We start from the raw sequence: 14,452 nt of genomic DNA, 5'->3' as shown, positions 1-14,452 counted from the left end.
GTCCGTCCATATTGTCACAAATGTCAAGATTTCCTTCTTCTTTGTGGCTGAATATTATTCCATTAAATATATACATATATATATTTTTTTCTTTATCCAGTCATTTTCTTTATCCATTCATCCACTGATCAACACTTAGATTGTTTCCATATCTTGGCTAATTCTTATTCTTACCATGAGCAATTCATTGGGATAGCCTCTCTTTGTTTATATTTGATTTATTTTTAGTGTGGGTCACAACTTTCTAAATGGATTTTATCACCCACTAGATATGGCATTTGGTTTGACAACCATAGAAACATTTAGTTCTTATTCTAAAGGAATTTATACTCTAACTGGAGAGATAAGATATGTATATACCAACATCTAGGGAAGAGGAGATAAGTTAGGGCATCTGTGGCACTTGGGGCTCTTCACTGGTAGAAGCTGGGGTTTTGGAAACCATAGATGAGTGGTGGTATTGGTCTAGGCTGGAGGCTTGATACATGGAAAATTTATCTGAAAGAAGGACTGGGGGAGAAATAAGTGAACTGGGATAAAGTTTCATTTTGAGAAAAAAAAATAAGTCTTCCAAATAAAAACGTAGCCGAGGGCAGTTTCTTTTCTCCTGATTCCATTCCCAGGATGAAGGAAAAGAGCCTCAATTAAAATTTAGCAGGGATTTGTTTACTGGAACAGTATGTGAGAGGATTAAAGAAGCATGAGAGGGCCACATGATTCATTTACAAAAGCCAAATGGAGTCATAGAAGGGAATGGTCTGAGAAGAGTATGATTAGAAAGATCACTTTCACTTAGAAAAAAGTGAAGATAACTCTTTGGAGAAAAGAGAAGACAAAATTTGAAGATTGGTGGGATCAATCTAGACACGCAGTTAGAAAAGAAAATAGTATTTTTATTGGCTATTAAGATTTTTATGTTAGGTAAATATAGAAGTACTTTGGTAGTTTTCTTTGGTTGGGGCCCGTAGTTTGTCAAATCTGGTGTGGTTTTAGGTAGATAATGGGGAAAAGAACCAAATGGGTAGTCAAATGGTCAAGCGGATTAATTAACTTTGATAGCTGTATTTAAGTTATGAGTAAAAGCACACTGATTGTAGGAGTGAAGAGGCAAGGAATGAGAGGGACGGAATTGGCAGAGGGCCCAATAACCAAACATATAAAGCAATTATGTAGATTTGCATTAACATAAAGAAATTAGAAAGCAAGGGACCCTTGTCAGAAGAGTTCTGAACCAAACCAAGTTGAAAAAAGTAAAATAAATAGAAATGCCTACAAAATAGCTTGGGACAAATAAGCCCAAGAGAGACAAGCATATTTGAGAATCAGAAAACAAAGGACTGTATACTATAATTTAAGAGAAAATGACACAAGGCGTGGAAAAAATAGAGGCTTAGGTTGAAACTGGAAGAGGAGAAAATAATGTAAATACATGTTGATTTTCATTTTTAGGTATGATTCTAATTTTATAATAAGAGAAAAAAATCATAAAAGTAACAACGTATTTAAAGATCTTTTCCACTCTGTTAATTCTACAATGGGGTTTTCAATCCAAAGGGCTTTATGAAATAAACAAACTAAAGAAATAAGAAAACAATAATGAAGGCAAACAGATGACGTTCTCTCTATTACCCAGACAATGGCATCCTGGAAATCAGAAGTCTGGTTTATAAGATGCTTAAGGGAGGGTGTTTATAATTATCTCCCAATGATGTGAACTGCCAAATTTTTCTCAAAATATCATTAATTTTAAACCACTTTTAAAAAATCTTGGATGTTATGAATAAATCTAATGCTACTAAGTTTATCAGAAACCAGGCTTCATTTACTTTACTGACATAATATGCTTCACAGAACATGTTTAGGAAAAACCAAACATATTTTTAAAACCAAATATTATATTGTCTCTTAAAGTTTATCATTTTCCAAGTGGTTTATCCTACGTTTCCAAAGCATGTCTGGAACAAACAATCTTTAGAAGTGATATTATGGTTTCAAGGGCAAGGCTTACTGAGCTTGGTTTCAAAGAGCTACTCAAGATCCTTTAACTTTTCTTCAGAAGAAAAGGCCTAAGTCTTTATCCTAAGCCTAGTTAAGAAATAACAAAGAACAAAACCAAGCAGCAGGACAGGCCCAAATAGTTCTGGGCCTCTACGTAAAGGAGAGGGTAGGGGCTCCCATCCTGGAACCTGGTCCTTTGTTAGGGGGGGTGCATCTAAAAAAAAGAGGGGCACCTGGGTGGCTCAGTCATTGGGTGTCTGCCTTCAGCTCAGGTCATGATCCCAGGGTCCTGGGATCGAGCCCCGCCTCCGGCTCCCTGCTCAGTGGAGAGTCTGCTTCTCCCTCTCCCACTCCCCCTGCTTGTGTTCCCTCTCTCGCTGTGTCCCTCTCTCTCTCAAATAAATAAATAAAATCTTAAAAAAAATAAAAAATAAAATAGAAAAGAGTAGCAGGAGGCATAGACTATCCATCCTAGCTTCAGGATGGGGTCCCATCTTTGTCATTTGCCCTTGAAGACCAACTACTATCTTCTCTCTACTCCAGGCAACTTACCCTAATAGATGGCTTTCACTTAAACTATTATAGAAAAATTTTCCTGGGCACTATACAAGCTCCCAATATAGATTTAACATATTTTGTTACATCTCTTCTCTCTATCATAGTTTATTTACAGAGATAAATTCATTATAAATATATATATTATATATGTCTGTGTATACTGACAGACTAATTTGACATCCCATTTTATTATCCCCACACACAGTGCATAAGCAATACTAAATGAGGGGTGAAGTTATTACAAAGTGTCACGGACAGCAAGCAGTGACCTTTGAAAAGTGAGGATTTCCCTAAGTCTTTCTCTGCACAAAACCAGAATTTATTCTGCATATGTTCTGTATTGCAACTCATGGCGCGGAAATTTCAGTGACAAAACTTTGTAAGAAGGCAGAACATAAAAATGACTGACTTTTTTCAGGAAGAGAAAATCCTCTTTAGAAAGAAACTACGTCACCAGAACCAAAGGCATGTATCAATATTTTCTGAGTGAATAGTAAGTTATTTTCAGGCTAAGATGATATAACTTCTTTTCCTTCTTGAAATGTCACTATGAATAAGCCAGGTCACCTAACTCTGGTCAACTGGATAGAGCTGGGTCAAGTGTGGTAAGACAGGCCCAGGAGTAAGGGTTGCAGGACTCAAGATAAGAATAAAACTGGAGTGACGTCTGGGTCATTATCTCAGGGTCCTGGGATCGAGTCCCACATCAGGCTCCTTGCTCAGCGGGGAGCCTGCTTCTCCTTCTGCCTGCCACTTCCCCTGCCTGTGCTCTCGCTCTGACAAATAAATAAAAAAAATGAGTAAAATCGGAGTGCTCGCTTTGAAGGCAGCACATATACCAAAATCGGAACGATACAGAGATTAACATGGCCCCTGCACAAGGATGACAACACAAATTCATGAAGTGTTCCATATTTTTTTCATGTTTTCTGCATGTTAAAAAATCCTATTGCACCAATTGGTAAACCAATACCTATAAAATGAAAAAAAAAAAAAAAGTAAAATTGGAGGCCAGCATACCAAATGTCTCTATATTTAAGTTGTAAATCAAGCTAACACACTGTAAAAAAATATGTTTTATTCTCTTATTTTGACATATGTCACTGTCATTATGACAAAATTGGAAATATGTCCAAATCTATGGTTTTTATATGACTGGAAGTCAGCAAATTATCAAAGACAAGCACATTAATTTTTATTGTGCACATCTCTGTGTTCTGTTGATGGTCCAATGATACATGGATGATTAATGCAATGGGTATAGAAATTTAATAGCAATAGAGTAAATATTCTATAAACTAAAAAATTCATAGTACTATGCAAAATGTTCCACAGTCACCATATACAACTGCTATGAATACCGTGCTCGTCTGAGAGTAATCCCTGGAACCATGAATCAGAACCACAAAGAATAGCAAGAACAATAGCTGCTCTACTGGGAAAGCACACTTCGTTAGGAAAGAATGAATATGCATTCCTATTATCTGCAAGGAGGGACTTGATAAATCACTCCATATATTTTCTCATACTCAAGGGTTTCTGCTGTTCAAAGCCTGCCTTCACTCCAAAGTGTTTTCTTTCTCCAACAGCAACAGAGAACCAGATATAATCACTTTTTTCTGGGACACAGGGCACAAAATAGGCACAAACATTTCCCTAGAGCCTGAACAAGGTTAGTCCCAGCGGGAAAGTCCATGGTTCCAGGTTGTTCTGTGTCGGGGCTGAGTGCTGGATCCATAGTAAGGGCACCTGTGTGTCCTTACAAAATTCCTTTATACTGGGTTTGTGATAGGCAGGGCCTGAAGTGCAGGACACCTTTTGCTCGCATGTGAACGCAGTGCTGGATTTAGGTTATTTCCGGAGCTCTTTCAGAGATGTGCAGAATCTAAAAAGGCTTAAGGCATGAACAAGCTCCCACAGAAAGCTGTTACTATGGGGTTCTTTGGCAGACTAGAATTTGGCGATTGTATGTATAGATTATTGAGGTGGTCATTATTGCCACATAGGAATACAGTTGTAGAGTCACTTCTAGCCAAAGGGCTTCAGCAATACTTTTTTCTCACGCACGGTCAAGTCTATTCCAGGGGAAATCAGGTTTTCTCCAGTGTTTTGTTTTGTTTTCTTATGAGAATTCCTGATCCAATTGAACTTGACAACTCCTTGATCTTGAGTCTTGTTTTCTTACTCTCCTACCTCTATATCCTTTCACCCAAAAAACCCTCTGTCACCACTGGTTTAATTCCAGTTTAATTACAAGCATTTCAATTTCTGATCCATCAAAAATTTGGTCTTCCCTAAGTATGCATTTCCCACTGTAGTCTCATAACACTTTATAGGCTCTGAACAATGGCTATCTGTTCCCTCCTGCTAGGTTTCCAGAAACAGGCTTTAGAGAGCTGCCACGTGTTTATCTTTCTTTACACTTCAACAAGCACCCCTCCATGACTCACATACACAGAAAGCCAAAAGCCCTGAATGGTTGTTTACTCTCACCAGCTGGATGACCCTGCACGTGGCTCTCAGCATGGGTGAGAATTAGAGACTCGGGAGAGGTGTGGCATGTAGATTTAAGCACACACAAAACTGCATCCACTTACACTTTGCTTAGATCCTCTAAGGAAGCTCAGAATTAACCAGGAAACTCAACTCAGCTTGTCATCTTTGTTTTTCCCCATTTATGCTCAGATGGGAGAGGAAGGATCAGATAGGATGGCCAAGAGAAATCCAAATACAGTGGGGACTTGTCATTTTCAAGCGCTTACAGCATAATATTCAGCCTTTAGAACTGATGCTCAGTGGATAGGTAGCACATGACTCCTGATGGCCTGATTAGATCAACTCGCTACACCTGCTTCAGAGGTGGACAATCTTTTACTCCAATCATGAATTACATGTGAGCTCTAGGAATTGTTCAGTTTAGAGCTCCTCAGTCATCTGGTTATTTTCTGCCTAGTTTTGTGGAGTTTTATCCTATGCATGCCCAGTATTCAGCAACAGACATATGTTGGATTTCAGTTATATAAAGATCATCCAGTGGCATGTCCAATAGGCAGCCTGGATATATGACCTGAAGATGAGAAATGTTTGGAGATTTGGAGGTCATCAGTGTATGGTCCTCGAAGCTGTGGTTATGGAGAATATTGCTCAGGAGAATAAGCAAGGATGAGGGTACCAGTATTAGTGGGATTAAACAGTGAAAAACATAGAGACGAGGAGATCAAAAGGAAACTGGTCCCTCAGAAGTCATTTTGTTTATTGGAGATACCCATCAATTCTGGTCTGACGGAGAGTATACTGCTGTCCTTGTGGAGGGTAACAATTTTATCCTGCCCCTTCCTCTCAGACATCTGAAGAAGGCTGGGTAGGATCACAAGATAAATCATGAGGACTAGCCTATGAGAAAAGGAGCACACACTGGATGAAAATGGAGAAACTTGTGGAAACAGATGGATCTCAAAGATTTAATGCAACCAAGTCATGTTCACTCTTGTTAACTTTGGTTATGCAACATTGTTGTTTAGCTTTTTTTTTTTTTTTATTTTCAAAGTAATATATAAAGGAATCCAAAACAAAGCCATGAAGATTACAACTCCTTAAAATAAAAAGTTGTAAATAGAAACCCATGTAGTTTACCAAGAGTACTCACCAGTTTTAAATGTACTTCTCTGAGTTTGACAAGTTTATGGAATAAGGCAAAAGAGCAACAGTTTTGTTTTGTTTTGTTTTGTTTTCCTCCTAGGAACTAATCCTCTATGTACTAAAAAAATGTAACCAGAAATTGCCATTATAAGAATGGTGATTTGGTGATTCCTTAGTGATTTTTCTTTATAGAATTACAAATGTCTTCAAAACAGGCAGACTCACAATACTTTAATGCCAGAGTGCAAGGCTTTTAAAGAAATGAAGTTTGGGGTTGGCTTCAAATAGGTTTAGAGGAGTACAACTAAGCTAAAAGGAAAGTTATCTCCGACTGTCAACCACAAACTACAGTTTTAGGTTTTGACATGCAAGCTGGCAAATGCAGATAGATGCAACCAAACAAATTACAGCCTAGACAAATTCAATATTAATTACCTTGACATATACATGTAAAGACAATCAACATTAGAAATAAATGTATTTGATTATGTAAGTTTGGGGGCTGTTTTCCTTTAGAAGTGAAGATTATGTGTAGGACTACAAGGATTTAATGAGAGAATGCACATAAAGTACTTGCCCCGGGGCTTGGCATCTAGAAACACTCAAATGAGAACTATCATTATTATGACATCATCATTCCAGCCAAGCCAATTCCATTATGTTATCCTTATTATAAATACTGTGAGATTTTATTTTTGCTTTAACTGATATGGTCTAATGATTTGTCTCTAAAGACGGGTAATATCAGCAGTCCGTTTGAGTCTAGGAAGTGGCAGATGGAGTTTAGCAAACAAAGAGTCTCTCCCTCAATAGTCCTGGTACTGAGAATGAGTCAAGAAATGTTGAGGCTACCAACTGAAGGGAGCTCTACAGTTGCAATTACTATGGCAAAGAGTCCCCAGTCTGCTCAGCACTACCTGTTTAAACCATTTCGCCCATCCTACACCCTTCTACAGGTAAGAGGAATCCCAGACTGTGCCATAGGCAGCCAGCTCTCCTTGACAACTCATTAACCAGTCTCAACTAACTGTCTCTTTCCAAAGAGTGTAAAATAACTTGCCATCTCTTCAGGCTCATTATTATTCCCTCTTTTGGACCCTTTGTACTGTTAGCTTTTATAGCCTTCTCTTTATCCTTACCCTGTTTAATCTCAATTCTAAATGAGATGTTCTTTTTCTGATAAAAGCCTAGAAATACTGAAATGGCTTCAGAATATACATCAGTGTGGGTCACAAAAGTCCTATAAAGTCTGCTCTCGCTCATTTTAATTTTCAGGGTTTTTTCCCCCTTGAGGGTCTTTTACAAGGTTTGATAAAGATTGAATGCTTAGTGATTTACCAATAACATTTATCGAAAGAGGGTTGACCTGCTACTTCTGTGTCTTTGTTGCCCTGATGTTTCTGATTGTCCATTAAATTTTGTGTACTTCCATGCTCAATTCTAGGCTCCTTCATCTTTTCCGTTAAATTATCTCTCTTGACAATGCTCTCCTTCTCCATGTTTCAGTTATGATCTATATGCTGATGACTTCAAGATATTTCCATTCAAATCCAATATCTAGAGCACAAGGTACATATTACCAGTTATCTTACTGTTCTTGGATATCCCACGGATACCTTGACCCTGATCCAATCATCTTCCCCCAACAGCTTGATTCTCTGTAGTTCTATCTTCAGTGGAACCACTGAATTAGTCCACCGGGAGTCCAAAGCAGAGAGAAAAATATCATCTCTGTTTTAACCCATACATAAGTTAAGACCTACTGATTTTACCTCACATATTTGCTTAGCTTTTCCATCTGTGTACAACACCATTGCCTTCCCTATTCTTAGCCACTAGGATCTCTAACCTAGATTCCCTGAAGAGCCTCATAACTGGTCTCACTGACTAGTCTTGCCCTTCTTTATGCTCAAATCGAGATCATCAAAACGATGATCTTTCCAAACGTTTGTGATATACAGTAACAGAAAGGAGAGTAGAGAAAATGGGATTAATGCCTACTGAGAAGCAATACTGAGGGGTTTATTAGAGCTTTAAGATTCATCAGGTCATTTTGGGGTTCAGGAATAAAATTAGCTCAGATTCACTGAGGGCTCTTCTTAGAACTGCTTGTAACGCTGACAAAAATGATGATGAAGAAGATGATGATAGTGAAGTTAAATAAAAAGATGACTTGCAAGTTCCTGACTAATGTGAAGAGACCAGTGGGAAAGTAAATAAATGGGGAAGTAGCAGAGTAAGGCTCACAGAAACCAATCTATCTTCTCTAGCTGGCCCCAGAATGGGTGGGGAGGCCAGAACAAGTCCGTGTCCAAACAAGCAGCATTCAGGCAGCTCTCAATACTCAGGAATGGTTACCTGCTCGCGGGTAACTAGGACAGTGGAGATGTCACAGGCAGTACAGAGGAAGAGGGGAGGACAGTATTCTTGTCCTGGATGTCTGATAGATCTGGAGGACTAATAGCAGTGGGTATCAGGGTCATAGCAAAGCAGGCCGAGATTTATGGTAGGGCTGTACCTAGAGCATAGGACACAGAGAATAGAACTACAATTTAAAAACTAATGCAAAACTAAGTTGTGAATACTGAGCAAACAGCTCTCTTCGGACACACTGGATACAGACTGAATGAAAGAAAGAGTGGCCTGGTCACCTGGTCTAAATGTAGTGGACTTCAGTACCTGCAGCTGGATAGAAGTGGGTAGAAGAGAGACTAATGGAGTAACAAATCCATTCTTTAGTCCAATAAATGTTTCTTGAAAGCCACTGCAAAAAAGACACTTTATTGTCAATAATGCACCAGGCCCTGCCTGGGGTTAGTACTTCACATATATCTTCCCATTAAATTCCTACAAACTTAAACATAACATTCACTTCTATGGCTTTGCGTAGGTTTACATCCACCATGTAAATGGGCAGTACTGATTTCAAGTAACATGGCAATAGTAACCAATGTTGTCTTGGCATCTAGAAAAATGGCTGGCAGCAAGGATGATGGAAACCTCCTCTGAACAGCTGCTATGTTACTCAAAACCAAGTGAAAGAGGAAGTCAAAAACACAGTCACACCAAAAGATACCTTCAGGGGGCGCCTGGGTGCAGCAAGCGGCTAAGCGGCTGACTCCTGGTTTCAGCTCAGGTCGTGATCTCATGTTCTCTGGGGTAGTGAGATCAAGCCCAAGGTCAGGCTCTGTGCTCAACACGGAGTCTGCTTGAGATTCTCTCTCCCTCGCCCTCTGCCCCTCCCCCCGTTTGTGCGCACTCTCTCTTTCTCTCTCAAATAAATAAATAAATCTAAAAAAAAAAAAAAGATACTTTTAGGCATCAGTCCTCAAAATGTGGTTTCCAGACCCGTAAGTTTCTGGACACCCTTTCAGGGATCTGCAATGTAAAAATTATTCTCATTATAATATCTGTATTTTTTGCTCCTTACATTGTGTGAACATATTCATAGTGTAAAAACTACTGGGTTAAAGTTTCTTGTGCTCTAGCACGACTCAAAGGCTGTGGACTCAGACTATGCTGGCAGTGATTCTATCTTCACCATTGTGCCCTTGCCATTTAAAAAAAAAAATCTAGTTTTGCTTAATATTTTTGATGAAACAACCAAAAGAATTAATGTTATTAAATCTAAACCCTTAAGTACATATCTTTTTAATATTATGTATGATGAAATGGGAAATACGCATAAAGTACTTCTTGCTAAAATATGCTGGTTGTCTTCAGGAAAAACGTTTGTGATCCCTTTTTGAGTCAGAGTCAGGGAACATGATTTTCATTTAAGAAACGACTGACAGACAAGCTATAGTTATTCACACTGGGGCACTTATCAGACGTTTTCTCAAAAATGAATTGAAGTGATCCTATTACTCCAGGTAAAACAACTGGCAGTTTCTGATACCAATGATAAAATCAGAGTGAAAGTGAAGATTAGGATTTTGGTAAATTTAAATTTGTCATTTTGAGTTTGACACTTCCGAACACATTAAGACTTCTGATGAGATGGGTGGTGATATTAACAAAGGCAAGATATATATGTAATACATAGTTAAACATAATATTTAATATTTTAAATACAATATTTAAATAACATACATAATTTTTAACATATGTATATTTATAAATAGAACAATGAAACGTGTCAATATTTGTAAGATCTGTATAACTCCATTAACTAATATGTTCCAAATGATACATGTGTGATTCTGCAAAATAAGGCATAGTCAAAATACAGGACAGATTTTAAAGTAAGAGTATGAAAGTTCATTGATGGGGTTTAAGATCTCACATTGTTACTCTTAAGAAATTACAGTATCAGAGAAGAATATCCATGACTATCTAAGACCACTACTTAAATACCCTTCCCAAAAAATGAAACAAGATGAAACCAGAGAGGGAGACAAACCACAAGAGACTCTTAATCTCAGGGAACAAACTGAGGGTTGCTGGAGTGGAGGGGGGTGGGAGGGATGGGGTGGCTGGGTGATGGACATTGGGGAGGGTAGGTGCTATGCTGAGTGCTGTGAATTGTGTAAGACTGATGACGCACAGACCTGTACCCCTGAAACAAATAATACATTACATGTTAATAAAAAAAAAATAAAATACCCCTCCCTTGGGGTTCCCCGGGTGGCTCAGTTGGTTAAGCATCTGAGTCTTGATTTTGGCTCAGGTCATGATCTCAGGGTTCTGGGATCGAGCCTCACATGGGGCTCTGTGCTCAGCGTGGAGTCTGCTTGTCCTTCTCCCTCAGCTCCTCCCCCCCCACATGCTCTCTCTTTCTCTCAAATAAATAAAATCTTTTAAAAATAAATAAATAATATAGAATACCCTCCTTTTTTCCATCTATATATTTGTGTGAGGTCAGATTTTCTGTATGTACTTTAATTCAAAGCATCATATCACAACAGATTGAATGCAGATACAGATGAGTATCCAGCTATCTTCTACTGATCTAGATACCAAGGAGATTTGCAAAAAATTTTTATTTGGAAAATATAGTTAATTTTCATAAAGATGGGTTATTTGTATATAGTAGATTTATGATTTTTATTTTAAATGAGTCAATAAACATTTTTTCTTTTCTTAGTTTTCACATCTAATAGCAATAGATATAATAACAACAATAGATATAACCCACATAAACAAAAGCACTTTGGGGTTCTCAATAACTTTTAAAACTATAAAGGGATACTGAGACCCCAAATTTAAGAACCATTACCTTTAAGCCGTGAACTCATGAAGGCTAACCAACATGGCTGGCAACAGGCAGAGTGGCTCAATTTGAACAATATGAACGAATTTGAACAAAATGAAGGAAGGAGCTCCAGGAGTACTGTTGAAAAATCAAGGACCGTTCCCATAATCAGGCAAAGTCAGTAGAAAATGCTCGATCCTCTCATCCTACTGGTATGACCCCTTTCACCTGCTCATGTGACCAAGAGCATCAGTATGGCACTATCTCCAAGCACAGTGACCACAGATCCATAAACAACCTTCCACAGCTTTTGGGAAAGTCAGCGATGTTTACACAGGGAGAGAAAAGAGTACAAGAGTTTTTATTTTGCCAGCACTACCCAGAAGGTGGGGGCGTAGAACCTTATGTGAAATAATGCAAGAAGGTTCCTCTTTCAAAGCTGCGGGACCACAAGTGGAGTGGGAAAATGGGAAAAGGGCATATGGAGGGAGGCAACAATCCAAGGGGTTATGCTATGTGCTATTTCAGAGCACAGAGATGTAAAATATACTCTCTAAACTCAGTGATATTGTATGGTGTCCCTTGTCATCAGATCAGGACTGCCTGGAGTACATTTTTAAGCGTGCCATTTACAATAGTTGCCGAAATGAGTGAAAGTAATCTTATTTTTATTCTATTTAAGTGGCGTACATAAATAGTATTTCTTGGAGAAAATTTCAGAAACTAGAGCAATCGTTCAAGCCAGATGGCCAATACTCTTACTACCACTTCAATTTCATATATTTAACCACTACGCACAACGTTTGAGTGCATCCACAATAAATAAAAATATAATAATAATCAAGTTTACTGAAGATCAGGCCAACTTATATTCTATTTGACTGTCTTGTTTTTCAACTCATGCCTATTAACAGTATGATGTGAGTGTGAATTTACTGAAGCACAAGTCAAAACCTGGGATCTGTGTTGTAACTGTGGGAACTGACAGACTCGCCAAAACTTGTACCGACTGAAATTCAACTCTTTCTTCCTCAGCAGATTCAGCAGTCCTGGATATTTTGAGGTTTCCACTTTCAAGCTTCTGCAAAGATATTCCCCACGTCTGAATAATCGTGCTTCCCATGCAAGTAAGTGAAAAGTAAGATTGTTTTCTTCAGAAGAATGGTAGGCAAGCCACTATAATACCTCAGAAACCCAAGATGTCAAAAATCTGATGAGATCATGAATTTGGTCAGCAACTATTATGCACCCACCGCACTGTATGGGTGATCTTAGCAGCTTATTTTCATTTGGCTCTTAGTTTTCCCATAGGGCATATTCTTTCAAAAGTACTTGCATTTTGTTTTGTTTTTGGCTATTTTGCTTTTGGTTTTAACGCTCCCCTCCCATGCTTATTTTCTATGGGTCCCAGGTTCCGATGCTGTCTTGGGTATCTGACAGTAAGTAGAACACTACGCTTTAGAACCCAAAGGAACAAAATTCTTACTGTTTTGTGGAACGATTAAGAACAAAGAAACTAATTTCCAGATCATTTAAATATATATATATATATATATACTTTCAGAGGTATTATGTTCTCCCAGATAAAGCATTCTCATTTTTATTCATATTAATTTCTGAAACAGAGACTAAAATATCTCAAAAAGCTTTCCAAGAATGTTATCTATTACACTCAACTCAAGCATTCTTTGCCAACTACAAAGCTTATTTTCAGAAAATAAGCCCTAAATGAAGGAGGCCTATGAATCAAAGCAATTAGGTAGCATTTAGCCAGTTAGCCCATATATGTTTTCCTCATCCCTGCTTTAACTCACTTGTCTGCTTCAAAAACAGTGAGATGTGAAAAGAAAACACAGATAGCTGATAGACCCTTATGATTCTGTCCAAATGATTCACTGATCAGTAGCCTTCATTTACGTTCTATTTCTGTTCTAATTCTCCCTCATAAATTTTTGACATTACCAAAATTTCCTTCTATGATTTATTGTTCATGAAAACTTTCTCTACACTCATGTTTTATTGGATCATGTCAATTAGTATCCTGAAGTTCTAAGAAGCTGTATCTACTAGCGAAACTCCTTTGTAAATCACCAGCATTTCTCCCTTTCGCCAGCTGAATAGCCTGAGGCAGCAGGAGGAGGCCATGAGTAGTGATACATGGCGACACGTGCATCTGTGAGCTTTTAGCTTCAGCATCTTAAAGAATGCGGACATGGGGAAATATCTCAAAGAAATTGTGTGGCCTTCTGAGGCCCAGTTCTAATTGTTCACAAGGTATTAAAATGTTTCCCATCAGTTTTCTTAACAATTACTAAGCACCCTCCATATTCCATCCAGGCTTTTGGCTGGACTCCAGGAATACAAGTATGAACGATATGAATAAAATAGAGTCCCTGATCTCAAGATGCTCATAGTCTACTAAAGAGAGACACACTAAAGAGAATCAACAGAGATTGGGAATATCATGCATTCGCTCACACATATTGAAATCCTCCTACACCACTCACTGAGTTGATCATGACAGCAGAAGGGAACTCAGAGGAAAGGCCATTAGCCCAGCTGGAGATTTCAGGGATGTCTTCCTGGAAGAAATCACATTTGAATTGTTGTTATATAGACGATGATGGGGCAAGGGCATTCTGGGTAAGTAAAGGGCATAGTCAAAAGCAGAGTCATGTGAAATGTCATGGACAATGCAGGAATCTAGGCTACTAGCTATCTGCAGAACATTAAATGCTAGAATTAGAGAAATGACAGATGAGATTGGATTTCCGTGAAGGAGGAAGAGCTGGGCTGGAAAGAAAGAGCTCATCTTCTCAAAGTCCCTTGCCTAGAAGGAACTTAGAAAGGGTGAAGGTATTCTCTCAGCAAGGCATTATAAACTCATTAGGCTAACTTACTACAACTGTAAAGAATTTGGGTAGGAACTTCCTATCATCTGGTACAGAGAGAAAAAGCAGGTTAGATTTATACTATGGAAATAAACAAGAAGGTTAGCTGGACCGAGGAATCAAATTATTCACAGACATACAGCACATCAATTCACATACACACATCAACACT

The 14,452-nt window shown here is 38.3% G+C and overlaps 1 protein-coding gene, 1 long non-coding RNA gene and 1 other non-coding gene across 3 annotated transcripts in view; 2 read left to right on the top strand and 1 right to left on the bottom strand.

The window, feature by feature from the left end:
• The window catches only part of VNN1 (vanin 1), a 725,633-nt gene that overhangs the window by 510,086 nt on the left and 201,095 nt on the right, over positions 1-14,452 (top strand). The window lies entirely within an intron of this gene.
• LOC112818459 (uncharacterized) overlaps positions 1-14,452 on the bottom strand; it is a 219,506-nt gene that overhangs the window by 48,156 nt on the left and 156,898 nt on the right. The gene's annotated exons all lie outside the window — the stretch shown is intronic.
• On the top strand, positions 3,368-3,475 carry LOC112819445 (U6 spliceosomal RNA). The gene has a single exon (XR_003206844.1). It is a non-coding gene; the product is annotated as a U6 spliceosomal RNA (small nuclear RNA).

This window comes from Callorhinus ursinus, unplaced genomic scaffold (genome assembly GCF_003265705.2).
Source record: "Callorhinus ursinus isolate GAN/ISIS: 27379988/994484 unplaced genomic scaffold, GSC_fseal_2.0 scaffold6, whole genome shotgun sequence".
NCBI lineage: Eukaryota > Metazoa > Chordata > Mammalia > Carnivora > Otariidae > Callorhinus > Callorhinus ursinus.
The sequence above is the reverse complement of the archived record's forward strand: the minus strand, read 5'-3'. Positions and strand labels throughout refer to the sequence as shown.